Raw genomic sequence first — 14,597 nt, forward strand, 5'->3', positions numbered from 1 at the left:
TGGCCAAGGGTGAGGACGTTGGCTGTGTTGAAGCCGAACCTCGTAAAAATCCTTGTGTTCTTCTTTCTCTACTCTACTCTTTATTTTTTCAAGGATATAATCTGTGTGGTTGCTTTAAATTTGAATTCTGAATGTTTGGTTGTTAAATAGACTGGAAGGTAATTCGTTTTGGATAAATCAGCATTGATTGCGGAAACTGAGAGGGACTACGTTGGTTGATTATCCTTGACCTATTAATCTGAAAGTTTATTTAAAAACTGAACATTGGGAAGTAGAATAATTGGTATACAGGGCTTATGCTGAGTGCAGCAAATTTTTACATATATTGTTATATAAATTGAGAGCTTGATTTTGTTGTGATTGACTGTGATTTGTTTCTAAGATTTACAACTTAAAAGAACTAATTCTAAAGGAACAATTTTTTTTTAAAAAAAAAACCAATTCATTTCCCCCTCTTGGGAAGCTATTCCTAATTTCAAACCAAGCCCACATTTTAACTAATCCCACGACCTAGCTTTCTTTTAAAAATAAAAATGACACATCTTTTAAAAAACATAAAACCCGACCCAATCCTTAAAAAAAAAAAAAAACAAAACAAAGCAAAATCGCTGTAACGACCCAAATTTTCTTTACTGTCAAGTTATATATCATAACTCTAATACCCTGTATATAATATCTATCATCATCATGACCTAGAGTGGATGTCGTGGTAACCTGTGCATTCCATGTATAATACCTATGTAGCGGGAAAACATAAATATTCAAAATATGTCCCAAAATATACAATTCTAGAGTACTACAAACCCACCTATATATAAAATACACACATGTACATCATTTCTCAAAAATCCCAAAATACTGTAGGCTCTACTACTCAGCATAGAACTCACCCCAAAACTATACCAACTCAGCCGCCTCCTTTATCTCTAAGCCGGCCCTGCAAGTCTCTCTGGGTTATCTAAAATGTTCATAATGCTGGGGTGAAACACATCTCAGTAAGGAGAAACATGTTATTACCAGTGTGTGGCATTTGAGTTTATACGTAAAACATAACTTATATGACAACTATAAATGAGATATCATGTAAAAGTATTTGTATTATAACCCACATCTATGTCATTTAAAATACAGTAATTCTGAGTTAATTATTCAATCATACTTCTATCTATTTATATAATCTCTGTTTTCTGTATATACTATATATGTATATAATTCTGAAAACTTCCCTGGATGGATGTATGTCATGATTTAACCCCTCATGATAGGGTTGTGCGGCCCGTAGGTGGGACAAAACACTGCTTGGCCTACCAGTGCTAGCCTAACTGTATTTCTATATATGTCTGTAGCACGAAAAGCCCACTCCACCTGGTCCGGACCCAGGGAGCCCTCTACTCTACCTGTGGCACAATCGGCATTCAACACCATACTCTATCTGAGATGTATGGTTGCATTGTCTATACTGTATAGTTACCGTACCATGCTCTATAAACTGCTTTGTTCCTTCAGGGTCTGATACTATATAATACTATTTTTATATAATATCTATATGTTTTACCAAGATTCTGTATCAACTGTATTAACCATGATTATGTAATTCTTTGTATTAACCATGACGCTGTATTAACTGTAAATTTGTATAATCTGTATTTCTGTATGTCATGGTTCTATGCTCTATAAAACTATGTATAATCATGGTTCTGTAAAATACTATATAATCATATTTCTATGAAATATTGTATATTCATGGTACTATAAAACACTGCATATTCATGGTACTGTATAACACTGTATATTCATGGTATCATAAAACACTGTATATTCATAATTCTGTAAAATACTGTATAGCTATATCTCTGTAAGTAAAGCTGTATATTCTGTATAGCATAATTCTGTAGAAACTATATAATCATAATTCTGTAAATCTGTATAAAATCCTGTAATATTCCAGTATTACTTATGTCACACAGCTAAATAAAATTCATTAAATATAATCTATGATACTATATAATTTTCATGCTCTGTTCTGTTAAAAAATTATACTTTGTAACTCACAATTAAATACTATGTATAATCATGGTTCTGTAAAATACTATATAATCATATTTCTATGAAATATTGTATATTCATGGTACTGTAAAACACTGCATATTCATGGTAGTGTATAACAGTATATATTCATGGTATCGTAAAACACTGTATATTCATAATTCTGTAAAATACTGTATAGCCATATCTTAGTAAGTAAAGCCGTATATTCTGTATAGCATAATTATGTAGAAACTATATAATCATAATTCTTTAAATCTGTATAAAATCCTGTAATATTCTAGTATTACTCATGCCACACAGCTAAATAAAATTCATTAAATATAATCTATGCTACTATAGAATTTTCATGCTCTGTTCTGTTAAAAAATCATACTTTGTAACTCACAATTATATACTATGCTTTACTGATAAAATTTCTAATTTAACTGGCGTAACATATTTCCCTTACCTGACTTTTTGAGGATTGTTTATTATTTTCCCATTTCACGCTTACGGCATTCGTAATTTCAACACCCTGAAATTTATACATGTATTTCCTAGTCAATCAACTGAATTTTTCAAAATTATCGTATTCACATTTCCCAGAACCTACATATTTCAATTTATCTACAGAATGTCAACCAAACGAGTATTACTATCTTTACCTTACTTTTTGTTAAAATACTCGTCGAAACTCTAACTCATGCCAACATCATTTACATCATAATTCTGTATTTCACAAATTCTCATTTCCTTAGTTCAACTCCAAAACTATATTCATATTCACATTTCTAGACCTATACATCCAATAATTTAGATAAACAACCCATAAACATTCAAATAACACCCTTACATCAGTTTTGGGATGGTGCCTCGGAACCCCAAACTGAAATTCCACTATGCCTACGTTGTAGAGAATCTTCCTAGGAACCCTGTGGTGGTTCTTGATAATTGAAACGAAGCTTAATGGAGCCGAAATCGAAGGAATTTGAAAGAGGGTTCGTAGGGTTTTTAGTGAGAAAGAGTGTTGACCTTATAGGTCACACTCGGTTTTGATAATGACAAATACTAAGGTATTTGATGGTTGTCAAGTGTTTGTGCAGGCTTAAATGAGCATCTCAAGGAATGACACTTGAAGTTATATGAAGACCCTGAAGACTTTAATTTGTATTATCAATTAAATTATTGTAATATGGGTCCATAATAGTAACCTAGGATATGGTCTGTATTTTTTTACTTGCATATCATACATATAGGATATATGGTAAGCTCAGTAAGACCATAATAAAACTTTAGGTCCCAACACTCACACATATCATACAAAAATACAAGGTTGTTCAAAATGCGCTTAAATTGAACATTACTTGGAAAATTGAGAGAGCTTGGGTGACCGAACCCCAGGAGTTCAAAACTCATCGGGCGCCTGAACTGTTGAGAAGTCAAAAGTTGACTTACGCTCTCGGGTGACAGAACATATTTATGCATACTGTCCTCGGGCTCTCAAACCCTTCGAAAGGGACATTCCACCTACTCGGGCGACCAAGCTATATAGTTCAAACTGAGGCTTGGGCGACTGAATACACAAGTTCAAACCACCAAACATATGACTGGGCACTCGAAATTACGAAGCAAACTTTCTGACTTTGATTCGGGCCACTGAACTTGAACTCGGGTTGCCAAACTGAATTTAATAACTTTTATTACTATGTCTATTCGGGCGACCAAACCACGGTTCAGCCACCCGAATCTCGGCGGGTTAAAATTAATTTAACTATAGTAAAATTGAGTTAAGTTGGGTTAAGTGTGTTTAAACATTTTGAATCTTTTCTAATAATTTCCAGTAAGTCCCAAACGGTTATAATTTTACCCCTACTTATAAATATAGGCTCATTTGCAAAGATTAGAGAATAAATAGCCATTTTCATTAGCCAAAATTCTCTCTTTTCAAAATACACTATTTGTCCAAATACTCTCAAATCTTCACTTCCTCGATATATTTTGAGAGTGTGAGAGCATATTTTGAGTGCTTGTGATTGCTACACCTTGCTAGAAACTCTCATTTGATTGATTGAGTGTAATATTATTTTTGGGGAGTTTAGCTTAAGTTTATCCCACATATTTTCATATTATAAATCTTGTGTTGGGATAAACTAAGTGAGCTTAGGATATTTGCATTATTATTGCAAGTGTCCAATAGTTTGGATTTTTGTTGTGCATAGATTTTTCAAACAAGTAAAATATTTTCGAACTAGTATTGTGCTTATTTCATTGAGGAAAATCTTCTTGAACTAGTTTGATTATCTGATTCATATCTTTGGAATATTGATTTGCTACTGAACTATGCTTTGCTTAGATTCCAAGATACTACTTGTTTTGAACACTCTTGAGTATATCACTGATTATACCATATTGAGTGTTGATAGCACAACTATTTGCATCACTGAACTTACACTATATCCATGTCATTGATGTGTATGTGACTGCGCGTATTGGGTACATATCTATTTTACATGAAAGCATAATTACTGTACCATTTGATTGAGAGAATATTGTTGTATTTCCAAGTTTGGCCTAAGGGGGCGTAATCTAGTCTGGTAAGGATTGTGTAAAGGTTAAGGTCAGCCCTATGCTAATTGACCTGGTTTGTTTAGGTGATGCTCCACCCGTTTAAGTGAGCATTATAGTGGTAATCCTTGTACCTGTTAGCCAAGGCGGGGACGTAGGCAATTTTCCAAACCTCAACAACACTTCTACGTGTCACTTCTCTTTACTGTTTTCTAATGCATTCTTAGTTAATTAAATTGTGTTATATAATTTCTGGTGCATATTACAATTGCTTTACTTTACTTGGACTAGATTGACCATAGGGTTGTGAATATATTGCTGTTAGGATATTGACCTAGGGCATTAATTTTAAAAATACCAATTCACCCCCCTCTTGGGATCACGATAAAGCTAACAATTGGTATCAGAGACATGTAACATATACTAATAGTTATTTTGCAAAGGATCTTATATGACTCATAGCTCCATGACCCCTTTCCCTGAGGGACCATCTTACACATGTCTTTCGATTTTCAGCAGTGTTAATTACACCTTCTAGAAATAGAGGATGCACATCTACCTTCAAAATATTGATTGGAAGGTTTGGAGGATCGTCTCTAAAGGAAATTATGTTCCTATGAAAACAGAGAGTGCAACTAAAGTTCCTAAAACTGAGGAAGAATATGATGATGATGATGATGATATGAGAGCTGTTAGTTTGAATGCCACAACTATGAACATATTTTATTGTAGTCTTGATGTGAATGAATTTAATGGAATAATGGCATATGCTACAACAAAAGAAATCTGGGATAAATTAGAAGTCACATATGAGGGTACTAGGGATGTGAAAGATAATAGGATAGATATGTTGACTAGTGAATATGAGGCCTTTAGGATGAATGTAGGTGAGTCCATTCAGAGCATGTACACTAGATTCACACACATTATAAACTCACTGCATGCATTAGGTAAAACCTAGATATGTTGACTAGTGAATATGAGGCCTTTAGGATGAATGTAGGTAAGTCCATTCAGAGCATGTACACTAGATTCACACACATTATAAACTTATTGCATGCATTAGGTAAAACCTATCCCACATATTAGATGATTAGGAAGATCCTTAGAGGATTACCTCCTGTTTAGGAAGCTAAAGCTATGGCCATTTCTGAGGGTATAGACCTTATGGCCATGATCTTAAGTGTAGAATGAAAAATTTTAAATACAAACAAATTGGGCATATTCAATTTGATTTTCCACTTAGGAATAAGCACGTGAAAATTAGAAAAGTATGGGTAGTTAAGGGTGATCCAACTACTAACCCCTGTGGACCCAACAAAATTTGGGGACCAGCTTCAGTTACTTAGCCTATTTTGCAGGTATGTTTGAGATCATCCTCCTCCAAGGATAGGTGGTACTTGGATAGCGGGTGCTCATGGAACATGACCGGCGACAAGGGAAAATTCATGTCAATCATTCCCAAGGATGGAGGATATGTGATGTTTGGCGACAATGCAAAGGGATGCATCTTCGGCATTGGTAAGGTTGGTAAGGATCCTTCCCTTATAATTGATAATGTTTTATTAGTTAATGGGTTGAAGCATAATTTGTTAAGCATAATTCAATTGTATGATAAAGGATATAAGGTTTATTTGAAAATGATAAATGCATAATTGAAAATAAATCAGATCATAAAGTGCTTTTTACTGCAGATCGCCATGAAAATGTATACACTACCACGTTTGATAACTTAGCTTCACAACAAGTAACTTGTTTTTCTGCAATAAATGAAGCTAGTTGGTTATGGCATAGGCGCTTAGGACACGCTATCATGGACTTATTGTCACAACTAGTAAGAAAAGAATTAGTAAAAGGCTTGCCTAAAATGTTGTTTGTAAAAGATAAAATTTGTGATGCATGTCAAATGGGTAAGCAAACAAAATCTAGTTTTAAGAAAAATAAATCTATATCTACCGCTAGACCACTTGAAATGTTTCACTTGGATTTGTTTGGTCATAATTCTGTGCAAAGTCTTAGCGGTAAATCATATGCTTTTGTTATTGTTGATGACTTTTCTAGATTCAAATGGGTGTTATTTCTTTCATATAAAAATGAATCATGTGAACAGTTTACCAAGCTTTGTAGGAGAATTCAAAATGAAAAGCGTTATAAGATAACTCATATAAGAAGTGATAGAGACACGAAATTTAAAAATGAGGGCATAGAAAATTATTGTGACCTAGAGGGCATATCACATAACTTTTCTACACCTAGGACCCCTCAACAAAACGGTGTGGTAGAAAGAAAGAATGGGTCATTACAAGAAATGGGTAGAACTATGCTAAATTAACATAACTTACCTAAATATTTTTGGGCTGAGGCCAAAAATATTGCTTGTTATGTCATGAATAGGGTGTTGATTAGACCATCACTTGACAAAACCCCTTATGAATTGTGGAACAACCATAAACCTAATATTTCCTATTTTCATGTCTTTGGTTGTAAATGATTTGTGCTTAGGGATAATGAACATCTAGGGAAATTTGATTCTAAATCTGATGAAGGCATTTTCCTAGGCTACGCTCTTAATAGTAAAGCATATAGGGTCTTTAATAAAAGAACATTGACTGTCATTGAATCTATCTATGTCGTGTTTGATGAATCTAATCCATTTTCTAAGAAAGATGATGAAGATGATATTAACAATAGAAAATACTTAGACAAGTTATCCATTGAAAACAATGCAAGTGAAAATTCGGAAGTAAATGATAAATCATCTGAAGATAATGATAATGATAATGATAATGAAGTTCAAGAGTTGCCTAGAGATTGGAAATTCATTAGGAACCATTATATAGCTCAAATCATAGGTGAACCATCCTATGGTATAGCCACAAGATCTTCCTTGAAGAACCTAGTGAGTCATTCTGCTTTCTAGTCCCAAGAAGAACCTAAAAATATTAAAGAAGCAATAGTTGATGAGTCTTGGGTGATGTCCATGCAAGAAGAACTTAATCAATTTGAAAGAGGCAGAGTGTGGACCCTAGTTCCTAGGCCTAATGATCATATCATTATTGGAACTAAATGGGTATATAGAAATAAGAAAGATGAGAATGGGGTAGTAATTAGGAATAAAGTTAGACTAGTTGCCTAAGGTTATAATCAGGAAGAGGGGATAGACTTTGATGAAACATATGCTCCTATTGCTAGGTTAGAAGTTATTCGTATGCTACTTGCTTATGCCGCTTCTAAAAATTTTAACTTGTTTCAAATGGATGTTAAAAGCACTTTTCTAAATGGCTATATTAATGAAGAAGTATATGTAGAACAACCACCTGATTTTGAAAATCATAAATATCCAGATCATGTTTACCGGTTGTTTAAGGCCTTGTATGGATTGAAACAAGCTCCTAGAGCTTGGTATGAGGTGCTTAGTGGTTTTCTGCTAGAAAATGGGTTTACCCGTGGCAAAATTGACACTGCACTCTTCATCAAATCCAAAAATGATGATATGCTCTTTATTCAAATTTATGTTGACGATATCATTTTTGGAGCAACTAATAATGAATTGTGTAATGAGTTTGCCAAATGCATGCAAAGTGAATTTGAAATGAGCATGATGGGTGAACTTAGTTTCTTTTTAGGGCTACAAATTAAACAAGCTGAATATGGAACTTTCATATTCCAATCTAAATATGTTAGGGACTTGCTAAAGAAATTTAATATGGAAGATTGTAAAATTCTTGGTACCCCTATGAGTTATTCCATCAAACTTGATAACGATGAGCAAGGGATCCCTATTGATGTGAAATTGTATCATGGCATGATTGGGAGTCTTCTATATCTCACTGCTAGTAGGCCTGATATTATGTTTAGTGTGTGTTTCAGGCCGCTGCTAAAGAATCCCATTTAATAGCGATTAAACGAATCCTTAGGTATCTAGTTGGAACTATAGAGTTAGGACAATGGTACCCTAAGCATACTACCTTAAAGATTGTGTGTTATACTGATGCTGACTTTGTCGATAGTAAGGTTGATAGAAAGAGTACTAGTGGTACTTGTCACTATTTAAGACAATCTCTCATTTCTTAGTTCGCCAAGAAACAAAACTCAGTTGCCTTATTCAAAGCCGAAGCAGAATATATTGCGGTTGAAAGTTCTTGTGCTCAAACTCTTTACATGAAACAACAACTTATGGATTTTAGATTGCGCTATGATATAGTACTGATTAAATGTGATAATACTAGCGCAATCAACATCTCTAAAAATCCTATCTCATATTCACAAACAAAACACATTGAAATTAGATATCACTTCCTTCGTGATCACGTGCAGAAAGGGGATGTTGCTCTTGAGTTTGTATGCACTAATGAGCAGTGGGCTGACATTTTCACTAAACCACTTTCAGAAGATAGGTCCATACAAATTAGATGTGAATTAGGTCTAATGCATAGTAGAGATGCTTCCTAGATATTTCATAGTTTGCATAAATTCAAGGGGAGCTTTCAAATAATTTTAAAAGTCTAACAACTAATATAACTATTGATATCTTTTATTGGATTAGACTTTGTGATATTGATTATGTTTTGCAGTGCATAATTCTTATACTTACTACATGATGATGATTACACTTATGTTTTATATCTTGATCATATTGGAACCGTTTGAGTTGACTAGTTGTGGATAAACTGTTAGGTTTTATAAACTCAAAACTGGTCATTTTTATACAGGAATTTTTGGGAAATGTCTTATTTTCATGCTACCGAAAACTTCTCATGCATACTAATGATTCATACCCATTGCCTAAAGCTATAATTTTCATGACCCTTTTTGCTGTTGCCAAAAGGGGGAGATGGATAAGAGAGGGAAAAAATTGGGTTAAGTTAAATGAAAAAATATTTAAATTTTTACATGATTCACATTGTTAGGGTGAGCCTTCTAAGGCTATGTCCATTTTTTGTATGATGTATTTGTAATCATCAAAAGGGGGAGAATGTTGACCTTATAAGTCACACCTGATTTTGATAATGACAAATACTTAGGTATTTGATGGTTGTTAAGTGTTTGTACAGGCTTAAATGAGCATCTTAAGGAATGACACTTGAAGTTACATGACGACCTTGAAGACTTTAATTTGTATTTTCAATTAAATTATTGTAATATGGGTCTGTAATAGTAACCTAGGATATGGTCTGTATTTTCTTACCTGCATATCATTCATATAGGATATATAGTAAGTTTAGTAAGACCATAGTAAGACTTTAGGTCCCAACACTCACACATATCATACAAAAATACAAAGGTGTTGAAAATGCGCTTAAGTTTAACATTTCTTGGAAGATTCAGAGAGCTCGGGCGACCGAACCCTAGGAGTTAAAAACTCCTTAGGTGCCGGAAATGCTGAGAAGTCAACAGTTGACTTAGGCTCTCGAGCAACCAAACATATTTATGCATACTGTCCTCGGGCACTCAAACCCTTCGAAAGGGACATTCCACCAACTCTAGAGACCGAGCTATATAGTTCAAACTGAGCATCGGGCGACCGAACACACGAGTTCGGGCTACCAAACATATGACTGGGAACCCGAAGTTACGAAGCAAACTTTCAAACTTTAAGTTGGGCCACCGAACTTGAACTTGGGCTGGCAAACTAAATTTAATAACTTTTATTACTATGTTTGTTCGGGCGACCGAACCATGGTTCAGCCACCCGAATGTCAGGGAGTTAAAATTAATTTAACTGCGGTAAAATTGGGTTAAGTTGGGTTAAGTGTGTTTAATTATTTTGAATCTTTTCTAATAATTCCCAACAAGTCCCAAATGGTTATAATTTTACCCTTGCCTATAAATATAGGCTCATTTGCAAAGATTAGAGAATAATTAGCAATTTTCATTAGCCAAAATTCTCTCTTTTCAAAATACACTATTGCTCCAAATACTCTCAAATCTTCACTTCCTCGATATATTCTGAGATTGTGAGAGCATATTTTGAGTGCTTGTGATTGCTACACCTTACTAGAAACTCCCATTTGATTGATTGAGTGTGATATTATTTATAGGGAGTTTAGCTTAAGTTTATCCCATAGATTTTCATATTATAAATCTTGTGTTGTGATAAACTAAGTGAGCTTAGGATATTTGCATTTATTGCAAGTGTCTAATAGCTTGGATTTTTGTTGTGCAAAGATTTTTCAAACAAGCAAAATATTTTAAAGCTAGTATTGTGCTTATTTCATTAAGGAAAATCTTATTGAACTAGTTTGATTATCTGATTCATATCTTTGGAATATTGATTTGCTACTGAACTGTGCTTCTCTTAGATTCCAAGATACTGCTTGTTTTGAACACTCTTGAGCATCTCATTGATTATACCATATTGACTGTTTATAACTCAACTATTTGCATCACAAAGCTTACACTATATCCATATCATTGATGTGTATGTGACTGTGCATATTGGGTACATATCTGCTTTGCATGAAATCATAATCACTATACCATTTGATTGAGAGAATACTGTTGTATTTTCATTCGTCTGAGGGGGCGGTAATCCAGTTTGGTAAGGATTGTGTAAAGGTTGAGGTCAGCTCTATGCTAATTGACCTAGTTTTTTTAGGTGCCGCTCCACCCGTTTAAGTGAGCATTATAGCAGTAACACTTGTGCTTGTTAGCCAAGGTGGGGACGTAGGCAATTTTCCGAACCTTAATAACACTTCTGCGTGTCACTTCTCTTTACTGCTTTCTGGTGCATGCTTAGTTAATTAAATTTCGTTATTTAATTTCTGGTACATATTATAATTGTTTTACTTTACTTGCACTTGATTGACTATAGGCTTGGGAATATACTGTTGTTAGGATACCGACCTATGGCATTAATTTTAAAAATACCAATTCACCGCCCTCTTGAGATTACGGTAAAGCTAACACAGAGAGAGAGAGAGAGAGAGAGAGAGAGAGAGAGAGAGAGTTTAATTTTAATGTTTTCCAAATGACTCTCAAGTTCATTTATAATTTTCAGTGTTGTTGAGAAAACCGTCGTCGGTTTTCTTAGACTCCTAGAAAACCATCACTGATTTTCTATTTAACCGGACCAGAATTTACCATTTACGGTTTACCCGGCCGTGGTAATTTGCCAAAATCGGCACTGGTTTAGCCTTTCAGAAAACCGTCATCGGTTTTCTCCTCTTCCGGCCTAAATTCCATTTTTCCTATTTTTTTTATTTATTATATTTTCGGGTCTCTACATTCTCCCCTCTTAAAATTTTGTCCTTGAAATTTGCTATCTGTGCTATATACCATCCTCTGAGGAAAATTTGCTACTTATTTTATTAATTACCTCACTTGTGGTGGAGGAATACCGTGGTTACAAATAAGGTTCTAGGAGATTACATGTATATACGCAAAAGAAAATTCTCCCATAGCCAAAAAGATTACCTATCTTATAATTTAAAATACCACTTCTACATACATCATTTTGCTCTGCATAAAATAAAATCAAACTATATTTACCTTACCTGTTTACTACCATTCATTTTCTATTGTATTTCTTCCTCAAGCTCCCACGACACTTCCTCTACTGAATGATTCCTCCAATGGATTTTTACTAGTGGAATTTTCTTGGTGCGCAATTTTTGTTTTTTTCTATCTAGAATATGTACTATTGTTTCCTCATATGCTAGAGTGTCTCTAAGCTCTATCTCTTCGTAGCTGATCACGTGTAAGGGATCTATGACGTATTTCCTCAGCATGGAAACATGGAATACGTCATGAATCTTGGATAAACCTGGTGGTAAAGCTAGCCTTTAGGCGACTGAACCCACTCTCTTAAGTATCTTGAATGGGCCAATAAACCTAGGGCTCAGCTTACCTTTCTTTCCAAACCTTATAGCTCTTCTCAGCTGTGCTACTTTTAGAAATACTTGATCTCCCACATTAAAATAGAATTTATGGCGGCGAGTATCTGCATAGTTTTTCTGCTAACTTTGAGCTGCACTGATTCTTTCTTTAATAAGTTAGACTTTATCATATGCCTGCTCCACTAACTCTAGTCCCAAAACTCGCCTTTCAACCATCTTATCCCAGTATAGTGGAGAATGACACCTCCTACCATATAAAGCCTTGCAAGGTGCCATCCCAATGCTAGTCTGGTAGCTGTTATTATACGTGAACTCAACCAACGACATATACTGGGTCCAACTACTCTCGAAATCTAGCACACATGCTTGTAGCATATCCTCAAGTATCTAAATCTTCCTCTTTGTCTGCCCATCAGTCTGAGGATGAAATGTCATGCTGAGTGCTAACTGAGACCCCAAGGCTTCCTACAAGTTCCTCCAAAATCATGATGTAAAACATGGGTCTCGATCCAAAAGTATGGATACTAACACTCCATGAGGTCGACCTATCTCCTGAATGTATGCCAGTCTATTCATAGAGTAACTGACTTTAACAGGAAGGAAGCAAGTAGTCTTAATCAGTCGGTCTACAATCACCCAAATGGCGTTCTGTGTATGTAGTGTTGACGGTAATTGTTGACCTTATGGGTCATACCCTGTTTTGATTATGACAAATACGGTATTTAATGGTTTGATGAGTTTGTGTGCAGGACCGATCGAACGTATAATATGGTGCACGCACACGACACATGAAGTGAAGACCTGAAGACCCTATTTATATTGTATTGTAATTTAATCATTCATTTGGGTCTGTAATAGTAATTAGGAGAACATGGCCTGTAATAATTAATGCCTTACCTGCATGGAAGGATCGATAAGCTAAACACCATAGATGGACTTTAGGGAACACTTTTAGGTTGACCTTCGGTTGACCGACACCGAATTTTTTCGGTGTCTTGAAAAAGGCCTAGAAATGACCCTAGGACACTCACTCATGCATATATTTGAATGGTCATTTAAATAGGTTGTTTGCATGATTAAAAGGGACCAAAATGTTCAAAATAGGTACTTTCAGTTGACCGTACTTCACAGTACAAATACTCCTGGTCAACTGAACCCAGACCTGGTCAACCATTTGACCACAGTACGGTCGACCGAACCGTTATTATTCAAAATCCCCGGTCGACTGAAACCTCCCTGGGTCAAAGTTTGACCATTTGGTCGATCGAACCAGTTTGTTCACAGATCCATGGTCGATCGAAACCCTCCCGGGTCAAAGTTTGACCACCTGGTCGACCGAACCAAGTAGTTCATAAGGTCCTGGTCGACCGAAACCCCCTGGGGTCAAAAGTTTGACCATTTGGTTGACCGACCCTTTTTGTTTTTCAATTGCCTGGTCGACCGGAGGGTTCTCAGGAGAATTTCCAGCGGTTTGGTCAACCAAACCAAGTAGTTCAAAATGGCCTGGTCGACCGAACCTCGAAAAATTGAGAAATCGCCCACTTCCGGTCGACCGAGCCCTTAGTTCAAAAACCTGCTGGTCGACCGAACCATTTGAGTCCTGGTCGACCGAAACATTTCTAGTCGACCGGACCTCTTGGGTTGCCTCTTATTTTTACCGTGGTTAATATTTTTAAACGAGGTTAATTTGGTTAAAATATAATAAAACTTTCCTAATAATCCCATATGTGTCCTTAACGGTTATATTTTAAGGGTAGTCTATATATACCCCCTTATTTGGAATAATTAGCAAGAGATTTTTTTAGCAAATATAATTAGCTAAAATCCTCTCAATCTCAAAAAGCCCATATTTCATATTCAAGCTTTAAACTCCTACTCTTACTTATTTATATTGCAAATACCTCATTGTAAGAGTATTTTTGTGCTTATCTCACCTAACTTAAACTCTCTTTTGGTTGTTTTATTTGTGATCTATATTTCATAGAGAGTAAGCTACAAGTTCTCCTAGGGGGCTTCATAAATAAGCCTTCCATAGGAAAATTTCCTTGGGCTTCTGAGTTTTGCATTTTCATTGCGATACTCAAGAATTCATATTGAGTTTTGGTTGCGAAAAATATTTTACAAATCGTTTTTCAAATATCTCTTGTGATTTATCTTGAGAAAAAT

This window comes from Malania oleifera, chromosome 8, assembly GCF_029873635.1.
Source record: "Malania oleifera isolate guangnan ecotype guangnan chromosome 8, ASM2987363v1, whole genome shotgun sequence".
Taxonomy (NCBI): Eukaryota; Viridiplantae; Streptophyta; class Magnoliopsida; order Santalales; family Ximeniaceae; genus Malania; species Malania oleifera.